Raw genomic sequence first — 14,351 nt, forward strand, 5'->3', positions numbered from 1 at the left:
TCAGCGGTGCACAAAACTGTGGCCGACGGCGCTTTTATGCATGCCTAAAAGATGGACACTGCCAGATCATATGCCAGACGGCGTACACCGTGCCTCCATCTGCTCTGTTATAGGGAATCTTCTGCCTGGGGTTGCGTCTGACTAACATATTTCAGAGATTTACATGGAAACCCTGGTGTAAGCGCTCACCGCAGGATATATGTGAGCCGAGCCCTAATGCGATCTTTGGGAGGCAGAATTAACAAATCAACAGCAGGTGAAGAATTGGTTTTATTTATTTTTTACGTTGTTCCTATTGCGGTATAAGTGATTAGACGACTTTATTCTGCGATTACAGTGATGCCAGATTTATATTAGATTTTTGTGTTTGACTGCTGTCACACACTAAAAGACACTTTTTTTTTGCAAAAACTGTTTTTTACATCGCCATATTATGAGAGCTATAATTTTTCCATATTTAGGCCGACAGAGTCATGTGAGGTCCTATTTTTTGGGGACAGGTTAACGTTTTTATTGGTACCATTTTTGAGCACATTTTTTGATCGCTTTCTTTTCCGATTTTTGGGAGGCAGAATAAAGAACAATTCAGGAATAGATTTTTTTTTTATGCCCTTCTGTGTGTAGTAAAATTGATAAAGCAGCTTTATTCTTCTGGTCAGTACAAATACTTCAATACCACATTTATATGTTTTTTATGTTTTGTGCTTTTACACAATAAAAACTATTTTATTGAAAAAATAATTATCTTTGCATTGCTTTATTCTGCACCGCTCCTGGCATTGAATGCCGGTTGTCAGCATCAGCTGACACCCGGCGGCAAAATCGCCTGGACGTATCCATATGTCCCTGGCCAATAAGTACCAGGCCACAGTTACATATGGATATGTCCCATGTCAGAAAGGAATTAATATTAATTATGAATATGATATTATTAATTAATCTATTAATGTCATGTATTTTCGTTTGTGCCATTTTAATAATGGTATTCCCTTCATGTTTTTTTTGTGCCATTTACTTCCATGATGCTGTACTGAAATATAGAGGAGATTAAGTATATAACTGTCATGTACACACTTCTCAGCATGTAACGTGGAATGTGCCTGCACGGGTTAATCTATCTCCTCTCGCTCAATCCAGCTCTCAACCTCTGTTTTAGGCTATAAAATGAGCATAAAGCAAACCCCAACACATTCAGAACACCCCAACTTAATGCTGCCACCACTCTTCAAACACACAGGGTGATGAGTCCTCGAAATCTATATCACTGTCAGACAATCAAAAGGACATAGTGCCATAACATCCTGCCCAGGTCTGTGCCTAGCAGCACATTGGTAGGGATGGTGTCTGATACACCCACTTCCCTCAGTCCTTTCCCTGGTCCCCAGTCCAGATACACACATGCCATAAGCACAGCAGGGTGACCCTCCCCAACTCTGGTTTCAGACATAGTCTTTTCTGGAATTATGTCCGCAGGGGTCACCATTTCTGAACGCACCAGAGTTACTTGTGCTCCGGTGTCTCTGAGGCCAGTGGTAACTTTATTGCCCACAGTGACAGTTTGACAGTTCTCATTATTCCTCACATCAGAGCCAGCCACAAACAAGACAAAAGGTGAGGGCTCCTGTGGCTTGTTGGTCATACTGGGGCCTTTCTTCCTATCAGGACAAGCAACACTAACATGTCCCACTTTGTTACACGTAAAGTAGCAACGTGTATCATTAAAATAATGGCTCATCCCAGGGGCCCCAGAGGAAGTAGATGTAGAAGGCTCTGGGAGCCAGCTGGAAGAGGGAGAGGGGGTTCCCCAACTGGATTGCCTCATTTCCAACTGAATCCCAATGGCTTCTGGGCTTCTGGCATCCTGTTGGCTGCATAAGAGTCAGCAATCTTTGCAGCCTGATAAACAGTCTTTGACTCTCGATGGCACACAAATTGTCGTACATCCATGGGACATGTGTGGAGAAATTGAGCCTTAACCATAAGATCCTATAGTTATTCAAAGCTGGTAACAGACAGTCCTCAGATCCATTGACGGAACGTGGTCCTTAAGATGCTCACAGCATCCGCATAGCTGTCAGTTGATCCCCACTGTAGATTATGGAACTTTCTCCAATACACCTCTGGGGGAGGTTGTATTTCCTTACCAAAGCCTCTTTTATAGAGTCATAGTCCCCATCTAGCTCTGGTGAAAGGTCAGAAAAAACTTCCAAGGCTTTGCCTTTCAGTCCTGGAGTTAAATACTGTGCCCACTGATCATGGTATTGCCTGCAGGTTTTTTCAAACCCCCCGAAGAAAAGTATCTAAGTCTCCATCTTTCTCCATCACAGAGAAGTTTTCCAAGCGCAGTCTCCTTTGATTTATATCCTGGAAATAGGGTAGTGGAAAACTGTTACCCCCTTGGTAGTTGGGCTATCATAAGCTGGAAATCTCTCTTGGCTTGGCGTTCTTGCGCCTGTTTGCACTTTAGAATAAGCTGCAGGTGCATACTGGAATCACATTCTCCCAGCTATTGTAAGGCAATATGCAAATAAAAGTCCCTGCTCGCCTCTGAACTCGCATTGTTGGTACCCCCAGAAGTTATTTCCAGGCCATTGCTTGGCGTCTCTGAGTTGGGCTTTCACTTTGTCCAGGTTCCACGGTTCACTGCTCTGTGTCCTGCTCCATCAATGCACCAATCAGCAGATTCTTGGATTTGTCTGCTGTCTCTATTTTTTATGCTCACACAGGCTAATCACAGCCTCGTTACTCTGCTTTTTATATAAGGCTGCCATATCTGTAAACAGCCTTTTGACAAAAGATAGGAAAGAAAAATGGGAAGGGAAAACTGTTTTCATGTATGTCTAAGTAAGCACTGTGTTGGACCTTGTAGAACTGGTGCACTCCTCACAAGGATACCAGCTCTTTAGAATGGGGAATAATTGCTTAAACCAAGTACTAATGCTCTAATAGAAGTAAAAAACTCTATCCCACCACCTGCCACCAAGTTGTCACGTACACACTTCTCAGCATGTGACTTGGAGTGCGCCTTCACCGGTTAATCTATCTCCTCTCACTCAATCCAGCTCTCATCCTCTGTCTTCGACTATAAAGTGAGAATAAAGCACTCCCCGACACATTCAGCACATACCAATTTAACGCTGCCACCGCTCATCAAACACACAGGGTGATGAGTCCTCGAAATCTATGTTACTGTTAGACAATTAAAAGGTCACACAATCTCTTAAAGGCTATGGATTCTTTTAGAGCGAACAAGGGTCAACTTATTAAAAGTTTTAAGCTTTAATATAAAAATATACAGTGCTTACAATAAATATATAAAAAAGGTAAAAATACAATAACACACAAATATGCAAACAGTTATAAAATAAAATGGGAGAAACAGCAGAAATACCTACAATGTTTCCATCTGCAGTTATCCTGTTTCCTGAGGGAAGAGAGGGAATCATTGAACACATCAGTCTTTAAGCTGCCCCCACATGTTAACATGTCTCTTTGTTTAACCCAGCTTTTTATAGACTTGACCACAGACTGATATTTCCAGAACAACCTGAATTGGTCTATGCTGTCTGTAAATTGCCAATGAGCCAAATTTTTGCATTTCAAATATCCTGCGTCTCCCTATACAGACAATAGGAAATATTCTGCCTAGTGCAGACCATTTGCTAACCCCTTTGAAGCTCATAGTCCCAGAGATAATGCGCTAGATTTAACACATCCAGCATAAGCCCCTTTGTGCTTACAATACTGGTATATCCAGTTCCCCCATTTCTCCACCAAATGTAATTCTACTGCTGTTATGATTTTTCCCTTATTGATTATATATTTTCCTTCACAATAACAGTTTATGTTATGGCCCCAGTACACATTAGACTAAGTCCTCTGAGCCTGCCAATATCAACAGGATCGACTGACAATCTAATGTGTATAGGGACCTCCCAACTCTCTCAAGACATACTTGGAATTCCAACAGCCGGATCCATTTGTTCTGTACATAGAAAAGCCATTGTCAGCGGAGTCTAGCCGGGATTCTTTTATGGCGAATACAGGAGCCGAATGTCTATGTGTATGTGGGCATCAGAGAAATTGAAAATGATAGTTATCAGCCGAAACTAACTAATGTATATAAATACTTTTAGGCTACGGCCCCGCTATCAGTATTTGGTCAGTATTTTTTCTCAGGAGTGAGAGCCAAAACCAGGAGTGGGTCAAAAATGCAGAAATGGTGACTTGTTTCTATTATACGAGGAACAATCAGAGAAAAGGTATAATAGAAACAAGTGCACCACTTCTGCATTTTTGACCCACTCCTGGTTTTGGCTCCCACTCCTGAGAAAAAATACTGACCAAATACTGATAGTGGCTTTACTCTCTTTTTATTTAACTGTTATAAATGCACTTGTCAAATTTATGAAGACTTCTCCCGAGAGGGGACATATCACCCTCACATTGAACATATGGGATTAACTATAACTGGGGAAGTGAAAAAGAGGTGACATTTCAACCTCCATTGAACTAGGACCTGCTGCCGTGTACTACCTGTCTGGGATCTGCTGAGAGCCAGCAACCAAGTCTAGGATACTCAGCGGCAGGGAAATACAGTTTCCGAGGCAGGGTCTTCTTCTGTTCAAAGGAATTATCTCAGACACTCTGGAGCCGGTGGTCAATGATGAATATTAGGGTTTGCATCGATCCGATATTTATGAGAGGCATATTTTTGGCAAAGTGATGAACATAACACATTCACGAACATCACCGTAAGGCCAATCTAACACCTTCAACTTAATATCAGGAAGATGTATGATGCTATCCATGCCATGTTCCATCTCTATAGAAAGGTAAAATTGTGATAGAAAACATGACAATAATATCTCCAGCCTGGGACCTCCAGGGGTGAAAATATCCTGAAAGTTGGGGATCTCATAATCTTCTAAAGATCGAGCACATCCCACGACCAGCCCCTATATGAGCTCACCAAGGGGAGGTATGTGGGCATAACCTTGATCTATTAAAAATCAGAGTTTGGGTTTTTGTCTTTGGTCAGGTCTGCAAGATACAGTGCTTTGTGCTTCTGTTCATTGTTCTAAGGAGTGCTTCCCTCCGCTAAGCTCTGAGCCATTTCTGCGACACAGGTTTAGTAGTTTTCTTTTGTTATCCCTTTTATTTGATGTGATTTATACAGTACAGACCAAAAGTTTGGACACACCTTCTCATTTAAAGATTTTTTTTGTATTTTCATGACTATGAAAATTGTACATTCACACTGAAGGCATCAAAACTATGAATTAACACATGTGGAATTATATACTTAACAAAAAAGTGTGAAACATCTGAAAATATGTCTTATATTCTAGGTTCTTCAAAGTAGCCACCATTTGCTTTGATGACTGCTTTGCAAACTCTTGGTATTCTCTTGATGAGCTTCAAGAGGTAGTCACCGGAAATGGTCTTCCAACAATCTTGAAGGAGTTCCCAGAGATGCTTAGCACTTGTTGGCCCTTTTGCCTTCACGCTGCGGTCCAGCTCACCCCAAACCATCTCGATTGGGTTGAGGTCTGGTGACTGTGGAGGCCAGGTCATCTGGCGTAGCACCCCATCACTCTCCTTCTTGGTCAAATAGCCCTTACACAGCCTGGAAGTTTGGGGTCATTGTCCTGTTGAAAACTAAATGATGGTCCAACTAAACGCAAACCGGATGGAATAGCATGCCGCTGCAAGATGCTGTGGTAGCCATGCTGGTTCGGTATGCCTTCAATTTTGAATAAATCCCCAACAGTGTCACCAGCAAAGTACCACCACACCATCACACCTCCTCCTCCATGCTTCACAGTGGGAACCAGGCATGTAGAGTCCATCCGTTCACCTTTGCTGCGTTGCACAAAGACATGGTTGTTGGAACCAAAGATCTCAAATTTGGACTCATCAGACCAAAGCACAGATTTCCACTGGTCTAATGTCCATTCCTTGTGTTTTTTAGCCCAAACAAGTCTCTCCTGCTTGTTGCCTGTCCTTAGCAGTGGTTTCCTAACAGCTATTTTACCATGAAGGCCTGCTGCACAAAGTCTCCTCTGAACAGTTGTTGAAGAGATGTGTCTGCTGCTAGAACTCTGTATGGCATTGACCTGGTCTCTAATCTGAGCTGCGGTTAACCTGCGATTTCTGAGGCTGGTGACTCGGATAAACTTATCCTCAGAAGCAGAGGTGACTCTTGGTCTTCCTTTCCTGGGGTGGTCCTCATCTGAGCCAGTTTCTTTGTAGCGTTTGATGGTTTTTGCAACTGCACTTGAGGACACTTTCAAAGTTTTCCCAATTTTTCGCACTGACTGACCTTCATTTCTTAAAGTAATGATGGCCACTCGTTTTTCTTTACTTAGCTGCTTTTTTCTTGCCATAATACAAATTCTAACAGTCTATTCAGTAGGACTGTCAGCTATGTATCCACCAGACTTCTGCACAACACAACTGATGGTCCCAACCCCATTTATAAGGCAAGAAATCCCACTTATTAAACCTGACAGGGCACACCTGTGAAGTGAAAACCATTTCTGGTGACTACCTCTTGAAGCTCATCAAGAGAATGCCAAGAGTGTGCAAAGCAGTCATCAAAGCAAAATGTGGCTACTTTGAAGAACCTAGAATATAAGACATATTTTCAGTTGTTTCACACTTTTTTAAGTATATAATTCCACATGTGTTAATTCATAGTTTTGATGCCTTCAGTGTGAATGTACAATTTTCATAGTCATGAAAATACAGAAAAATCTTTAAATGAGATGTGTCCAAACTTTTGGTCTGGACTGTATATCGTATTGTCTTGTTCCCATTTTGTAAAATCTTTGCACATCTTTATATACACTGCCTACTTTTCTGTGTTATATACAGTGCCAACAAGTAGTATTCAACCCCCTGCAGATTTAGCTGGTTGACACATGCGGAATTAACTTGGCATTGTGACATTTGTACTGTAGATCAGCCTGGAAGTGGGAAATGCACTGCAGCAAAATTTGTTTTTGTTTTTTTTTGTTTGTTTTTTTAAAACGTTAAAAGTTAATTCAGAGTGTCATTTATTATTCAACCCCTCAAACCACAAGAATTCTGTTTGGTCCCCCTAAAGTATTAAGAAGTAGTTCAGGCACCAAGAATAATGAGCTTCACATGTGTGGATTAAAGATCTCTTTTGCCAGCCTTTTCTGACTATTTAAGACCCTCCCCAAACTTGTGAACAGCACTCAGACATGGTCAACATGGGAAAGACAAAGGAGCATTCCAAGGCCATCAGAGACAAGATCGTGGAGGGTCACAAGGCTGGCAAGGGGTACAAAACCCTTTCCAAGGAGTTGGGCCTACCTGTCTCCACTGTTGGGAGCATCATCCGTAAGTGGAAGGCTTATGGAACTACTGTTAGCCTTCCACGGCCAGGACAGCCTTTGAAAGTGTCCTCCCGTGCCGAGGCCAGGCTTGTCCGAAGAGTCAAGGCTAACCCAAGGACAACAAGGAAGGAGCTCCGGGAAGATCTCATGGCAGTGGGGACATTGGTTTCAGTCAATACCCTAAGTAACGTACTCCACCGCAATGGTCTCCGTTCCAGACGAGCCCGTAAGGTACCTTTACTTTCAAAGTGTCATGTCAAGGCTCGTCTACGGTTTGCTCATGATCACTTGGAGGACTCTGAGACAGACTGGTTCAAGGTTCTATGGTCTGATGAGACCAAGATCGAGATCTTTGGTGCCAACCACACACGTGACGTTTGGAGACTGGATGGCACTGCATACGACCCCAAGAATACCATCCCTACAGTCAAGCATGGTGGTGGCAGCATCATGCTGTGGGGCTGTTTCTCTGCCAAGGGGCCTGGCCATCTGGTCCGCATCCATGGGAAGATGGATAGCACGGCCTACCTGGAGATTTTGGCCAAGAACCTCCGCTCCTCCATCAAGGATCTTAAGATGGGTCGTAATTTCATCTTCCAACAAGACAACGACCCAAAGCACACAGCCAAGAAAACCAAGGCCTGGTTCAAGAGGGAAAAAGTCAAGGTGTTGGAGTGGCCTAGTCAGTCTCCTGACCTTAACCCAATTGAAAACTTGTGGAAGGAGCTCAAGAATAAAGTCCACATGAGACACCCAAAGAACCTAGATAACTTGGAGAAGATCTGCATGCAGGAGTGGGCCAAGATAACTCCACAGACCTGTGCCGGCCTGATCAGGTCTTATAAAAGACGATTATTAGCTGTAATTGCAAACAAGGGTTATTCCACAAAATATTAAACATAGGGGTTGTATAATAATTGACCCACACTTTTATGTTTAAAATTTAATAAAATTCAACTGAGCAACATAACTTTTTGGTTTGTAAGATTTATGCTTCTGTTCATAAAACCTACTCTCGTTTGCAGTTTGAAGGCTCTAACTTATTTGCATCTTATCAAACCAGCTAAATCTGCAGGGGGTTGAATACTACTTGTAGGCACTGTATATAAAATATAATAGCTTCGTTCCTCTTGCCCTATAAACCGCACCTCTGAAGTAATACGTTATCTCAATGGGTGTCCAATTGGCCTGTATAAACGATTGGTGGTGGCAGCTAGTTCCTTTTGGTAATTCTGGAGTTGGCAGTGACCGTACCGGGGCATATATATATTCCATGCATTGAAATTGAAGGTGTATATGCCATACACTCACTGTGAGTTCCCCAATAACTGGCCAAGTAGGGAAAACAGACACGGCTTGTCCATCATTTATTGGTCAATTGCGTAATTGTCCTGACGATTGAAGGCAGCAGAGTTGCGTCCCCTGACAGTAACATTATGGGGCTCACATAGAGAAGATATGTGTCCAGGTTCTTATACAGTGTATATAAAAAGTCTACACAACATGGTAGGATTTTTGTCATGTAAAAAAAATCATACCAAGAAGAATCATTTCACAACTTTTTCCACCATTTTTTACATGACGAAAATCTGGCAGTTTAACAGAGGTGTGTAAACTTTTTATATTTACAGTATCTTATTTCACCTATTACTGTATCTGATATACTAACTTCATCTGGCATATATCTCCAGCGGCAACATCTATTTTATTGCATTCTGGTTTTTGATTGTGTGTTTTGGTAGTTTTCTGAACACTTGTAGAATTCATAAAACTGTGTGACAATAGCTGCTACTGAGCACGCACCGTGGCCATTTTGCTGGAGCAAAAATTAATAAATTTAGCTCCAGCAAAATGCCAGCTGAGCCATTAGCAGTAGCAGCTATCAGCAAGCGATCACTGCTACTGCGCATGCGCGGGAACCAGCGCCATTTTTGCTGCATGTAAATTTTTTTTTACCCCGTATAGTATCTGCATTATAGGTGCGCTTTAACTATAGTGGATATAGAGGTTACAGATGCATAAGGCCCTAGTGTCGGTGGGGCCCAATAGGTTTATTTGGCCCATATGAGAAGAGCACTTCTACTAAAGATCTGTGATAGTTTGAGGCCCTGTTGGAGATTTTGCATTGGGGCCCATAAACTTTCACTATGCTTTGTCTAATCCATATAAAATATATGCAATTTGCATGTGTGTGTGTGTATATATATGTGTGTATATGTGTGTACTGTATATACAGTACAGACCAAAAGTTTGGACACACCTCATTTAAAGATTTTTCTGTATTTTCATGACTATGAAAATTGTACATTCACACTGAAGGCATCAAAACTATAAATTAACACATGTGGAATTATATACTTAACAAAAATGTGTGAAACAACTGAAAATATGTCTTATATTCTAGGTTCTTCAAAGTAGCCACCTTTGGCTTTGATGACTGCTTTGCACACTCTTGGCATTCTCTTGATGAGCTTCAAGAGGTAGTCACCGGATATGGTTTTCACTTCACAGGTGTGCCCTGTCAGGTTTAATAAGTGGGATTTCTTGCCTTATAAATGGGGTTGGGACCATCAGTTGTGTTGTGCAGAAGTCAGGTGGATACACAGCTGATAGTCCTACTGAATAGACTGTTAGAAATTGTATTATGGCAAGAAAAAAGCAGCTAAGTAAAGAAAAATGAGTGGCCATCATTACTTTAAGAAATGAAGGTCAGTCAGTCCGAAATATTGGCAAAACTTTGAAAGTGTCTCCAAGTGCAGTTGCAAAAACCATCAAGCGCTACAAAGAAACTGGCTCACATGAGGACCGCCCCAGGAAAGGAAGACCAAGAGTCACCTCTGCTTCTGAGGATGTTTATGCGAGTCACCAGCCTCCGAAATCGCAGGCTAACAGCAGCTCAGATTAGAAACCAGGTCAATGCCACACAGAGTTCTAGCAGCAGACACATCGCTACAACAACTGTTAAGAGGAGACTTTGTGCAGCAGGCCTTCATGGTAAAATAGCTGCTAGGAAACCACTGCTAAGGACAGGCAACAAGCAGTAGAGACTTGTTTGGGCTAAAGAACACAAGGAATGGACATTAGACCAGTGGAAATCTGTGCTTTGGTCTGATGAGTCCAAATTTGAGATCTTTGTTTCCAACCACCGTGTCTTTGTGCGACGCAGAAAAGGTGAATGGATGGACTCTACATGCCTGGTTCCCACCATGAAGCATGGAGGAGGAGGTGTGATGGTGTGGTGGTGCATTGCTGGTGACACTGCTGGGGATTTATTCAAAATTGAAGGCATACTGAACCAGCATGGCTACCACAGCATCTTGCAGCGGCATGCTATTCCATCCGGTTTGCGTTTAGTTGGACCATCATTTATTTTTCAACAGGACAATGACCCTAAACACACCTCCAGGCTGTGTAAGGGCTATTTGACCAAGAAGGAGAGTGATGGGGTGCTACGCCAGATGACCTGGCCTCCACAGTCATCAGACCTGAACCCAATCAAGATGGTTTGGGGTGAGCTGGACCGGAGAGTGAAGGCAAAAGGGCCAACAAGTGCTAAGCATCTCTGGGAACTCCTTCAAGATTGTTGGAAGACCATTTCCAGTGACTACCTCTTGAAGCTCATCAAGAGAATGCCAAGAACCTAGAATATAAGACATATTTTCAGTTGTTTCACACTTTCTTGTTAAGTATATAATTCCACATGTGTTAATTCATAGTTTTGATGCCTTCAGTGTGAATGTACAATTTTCATAGTCATGAAAATACAGAAAAATCTCTAAATGAGAAAGTGTGCCCAAACTTTTGGTCTGTACTGTATATGTGTGACTCACGCGCACCTTCTGTAAGCCCTACCCTGGGAGATGAGGGACTCAGAGTCGGGGACTGTGATGTAGATGGGGTGCTGCCATGGCCCGGACCCGCTCCGTGCCCAGGGTCGTCACACTAAAACAAAGAGATGGTACGGGCTTATACGGGTTGAGTGGCTGATCTTAACTACGCCACCTGTGGCACCTGGTGAAGGCCACCAGCGCTGCTGCAGTCCGCTGAGGCATGGTGTTACCGCAGTCGTCGTTGTTACTACTCCCCACAGGCGGAGCAGGGCCTCAGGGCAGAGGGACAGGATGGAGGGGGTAGTAGTCTAGGAGGTCTGGTGCTACGTAGTGCGGTGTAGTGCAGAATAAGAGTCCGGAGGCCATAGGGGTTAACTTCCAGGGTTTTTACTCACGATGGAGATGGCAGTAGGAAGGCGTCTCCCTGCTCCTCGCGGAGTTCTGCGGTCACCAGAGACGGGGGGGGGGGTCCGACAACCTCCGAGTAAGTCCAGTGTTCAATCAGGACCCCGCACCAGAGTGTTCCTAGACTTAAGACCGGGTCCCTTCCTGTCTGTGTGTGTGTGCATAGGCCGGGTCTCCCTCTGAACTTCTCTCAGAAAAAGGGTACGGGTGGCAGCTCCGCTCCTTCCGTTACCTGGTGGGATCCTCAGGGCCTACCGGACTTTCCTGTCCAGGACATGGAGTAGCAAGGTCGGGTATCGGGGGCCGGTACCCCTCTTGCAGCCGGAATCCCTCTGAATATATCAGGTTGGCGAGGACAGGTGGCGTATACCGCTCCGTCTGCATCCTCCCTGGGATCCATTTGCGGTGGAGCTACACTCCTGAGCTCCGGGCCTTCTTGGTCATGGTCCTTGACCGGGCTGAGACATTCATTATCTGCAACCTGCCCCTCGACCGAAGGCCAGGGTACGAGGGCTGTGACTCCATCCACTGTAGGTCCACACAGGATCCACGTTCAGCGTGGGAGATCACAATACAAGAGGCAGTCAAAGAACCATCAAAAGACCAAGAACCAAAATGGCTGTGTATTAAATATAAAATTTAAAGTGTCACAAAAATGTGAATCCTCCACCCTCACCTACTAATTGGTTCCCCTATCTCTTGGTTCCCCAGTCTCCCAATTTCCAGCAGGGGCAACACCTGGTGCCTTCTAGCCCCCTCTGGTGGGAGTAGTGTGGTGTTGAATGTGAAGGAAGGGTCCTGACCATCGCACTGTTCTTACCTCAGAGGAGGAACACCACACTCCATTAGAGAAGTGCAGCATCCCTGTGGCGGTTGAACCCTCAGGGGCGACACATATATTTATATATACATATATATAGATAGATAGATAGATATTTCTATATATTTATATATATACATATATACTGATTGGTATTATTGGTAGTATTAGTGGTAGTAGTTATATTACTCATAGTATTATAATTCTCATGGAAATGTATTAAATGGAATGTCTGTAATGAGGCAACCTCTTTAAAGCACCACTCCAGCGTTTTTTATATTTCCTCGCTGCAGTGATGTCACTAATCCATGTTCCCTGTCCCTAGCATTATACTCACCATCTTCTGTTATCAGCTCCGCTGTGGTAGTTTTCTGCAGATTGTGTCCTGCCGGATCGCTTCAACGTTTGATGGGCGATCCGGAAGTCACTGCTCAATGTAACCCTAGGAGAGCCAGAACAATGCCAGAATGAGTCCTTTATAGACTTACATTGAGACTTGTGACTAGTGTTGAGCATTCCGATACTGTAATATCGGGTATCGGCCGATATTCGCGGTATCGGAATTCCGATACTTAATTCCGATACTTTTACAATATCGGATACCGGAATCGGAAGTTCACATAATGCCTGCGCTCTGCAGTGTCTGTGAAGGATGACAAGTTGGATGGCAGCGCGATCCAGCCTGTCATCAGAATGCCATCCCAGCGGGGGAGAATTCTCCTGATTGTTTAAAAGCCGGCGCGCGGTAAAAAGCCGCCGGCTTTTAAACAATCACACAGCCCCATACTGCTTCCCCGCAGCCTCCCACCCCGATCCTCCGCTCCCCTCGCCACCTCCAATCCCAATCGTAAATTAGGACCGGGCGGGGAGCGCAGCACCAAGGAGCGAAGGACCCGGGCGGGGAAGCCGGCAGTGAAAAGACTTCACCGCCGGCTTTCCCGTTCTGTGCTGCGCTTTCCCGCCGGTTATTTCAAATGAACAGCTGAGGTATCAGGTGATGCTGATCAGCTGTTCATTTGAAGTCGCCGCGGTGCCCTCAGAGGGTTCATGTGAGTTCATGCTTGACTGCATTGCATGAACTCACATGAACTTTCCCACGGCCGCACAGGTCAGCCTCACCTCCCAGACCCGTCATGATTAGTGTGTGTGCGGGGTGTGTGTGCGGGGTGTGTGTGCGGGGTGTGTGTGCGATGTTTGTGCGGGTGTGTGCGGTGTCTGTGCGATGTGTGCGGGGTGTGTGTGCGGGGTGTGTGTGCGGGGTGTGTGTTTGGGGTGTCTGTGCGATGTTTGTGCGGGTGTGCGCGGTGTCTGTGCGTGCAGGCAGACATAGGCCGATGTGACACTACTACTCCCATCGGCCTATGTCTGTCCCCCGTCCACTCCTGCCAGCAGGATCAGCTCGATGGGAGCAGTAGTTCCCATCAGCCTGATCCTGCTATTTAAATTGCCCTACTGTGTCCCCAATAAATGTTAAATACATGTCATTGGTGGCCAGTGGTTACCTAAAAGAAATTAGTTCATACATTACCTGTCCCCGCCGATCGCCACCTAAAATAAAGTAAAAAATAAAAAACTACACCTATACTCACCTAGACACCTAATTCCCCGAAGCCATCGATCTCCTGTAATAAAATGTAAAATAATAAACCACAACCTTATCCTTACCCCTCCGTAGTAGTCCACGAGTGTCCCACGAAGATCTCCAGTTCAGAGCAGCCACATAGAATGTGACCGCTCTGAACCGCTGCCGCGCTAGAATGATGGGGCCGTAAGGGTTCACCGGAGTTCAGGCAGCGCTGCTCCGGTTAGCTCCTTTACGGCCCTGCTGTATCGTGAGAAATTCCCACGGTACAGCAGTGCCGTAAAGGAGGTCTCCGGAGCTGCGCTGCCTGAATGCACTCCGGTGACCTCAGTCAGTGGCTCCCGCTG

General features: G+C 44.4%; 1 protein-coding gene across 3 annotated transcripts in view; it reads left to right on the plus strand.

Moving 5' to 3' along the window:
• Positions 1-14,351, plus strand: part of LRRC25 (leucine rich repeat containing 25) — an 80,012-nt gene that overhangs the window by 20,529 nt on the left and 45,132 nt on the right. The gene's annotated exons all lie outside the window — the stretch shown is intronic.

Source organism: Phyllobates terribilis, unplaced genomic scaffold, assembly GCF_046119375.1.
Source record: "Phyllobates terribilis strain yellow unplaced genomic scaffold, ASM4611937v1 Scaffold_1__5_contigs__length_1240528914, whole genome shotgun sequence".
Taxonomy (NCBI): domain Eukaryota; kingdom Metazoa; phylum Chordata; class Amphibia; order Anura; family Dendrobatidae; genus Phyllobates; species Phyllobates terribilis.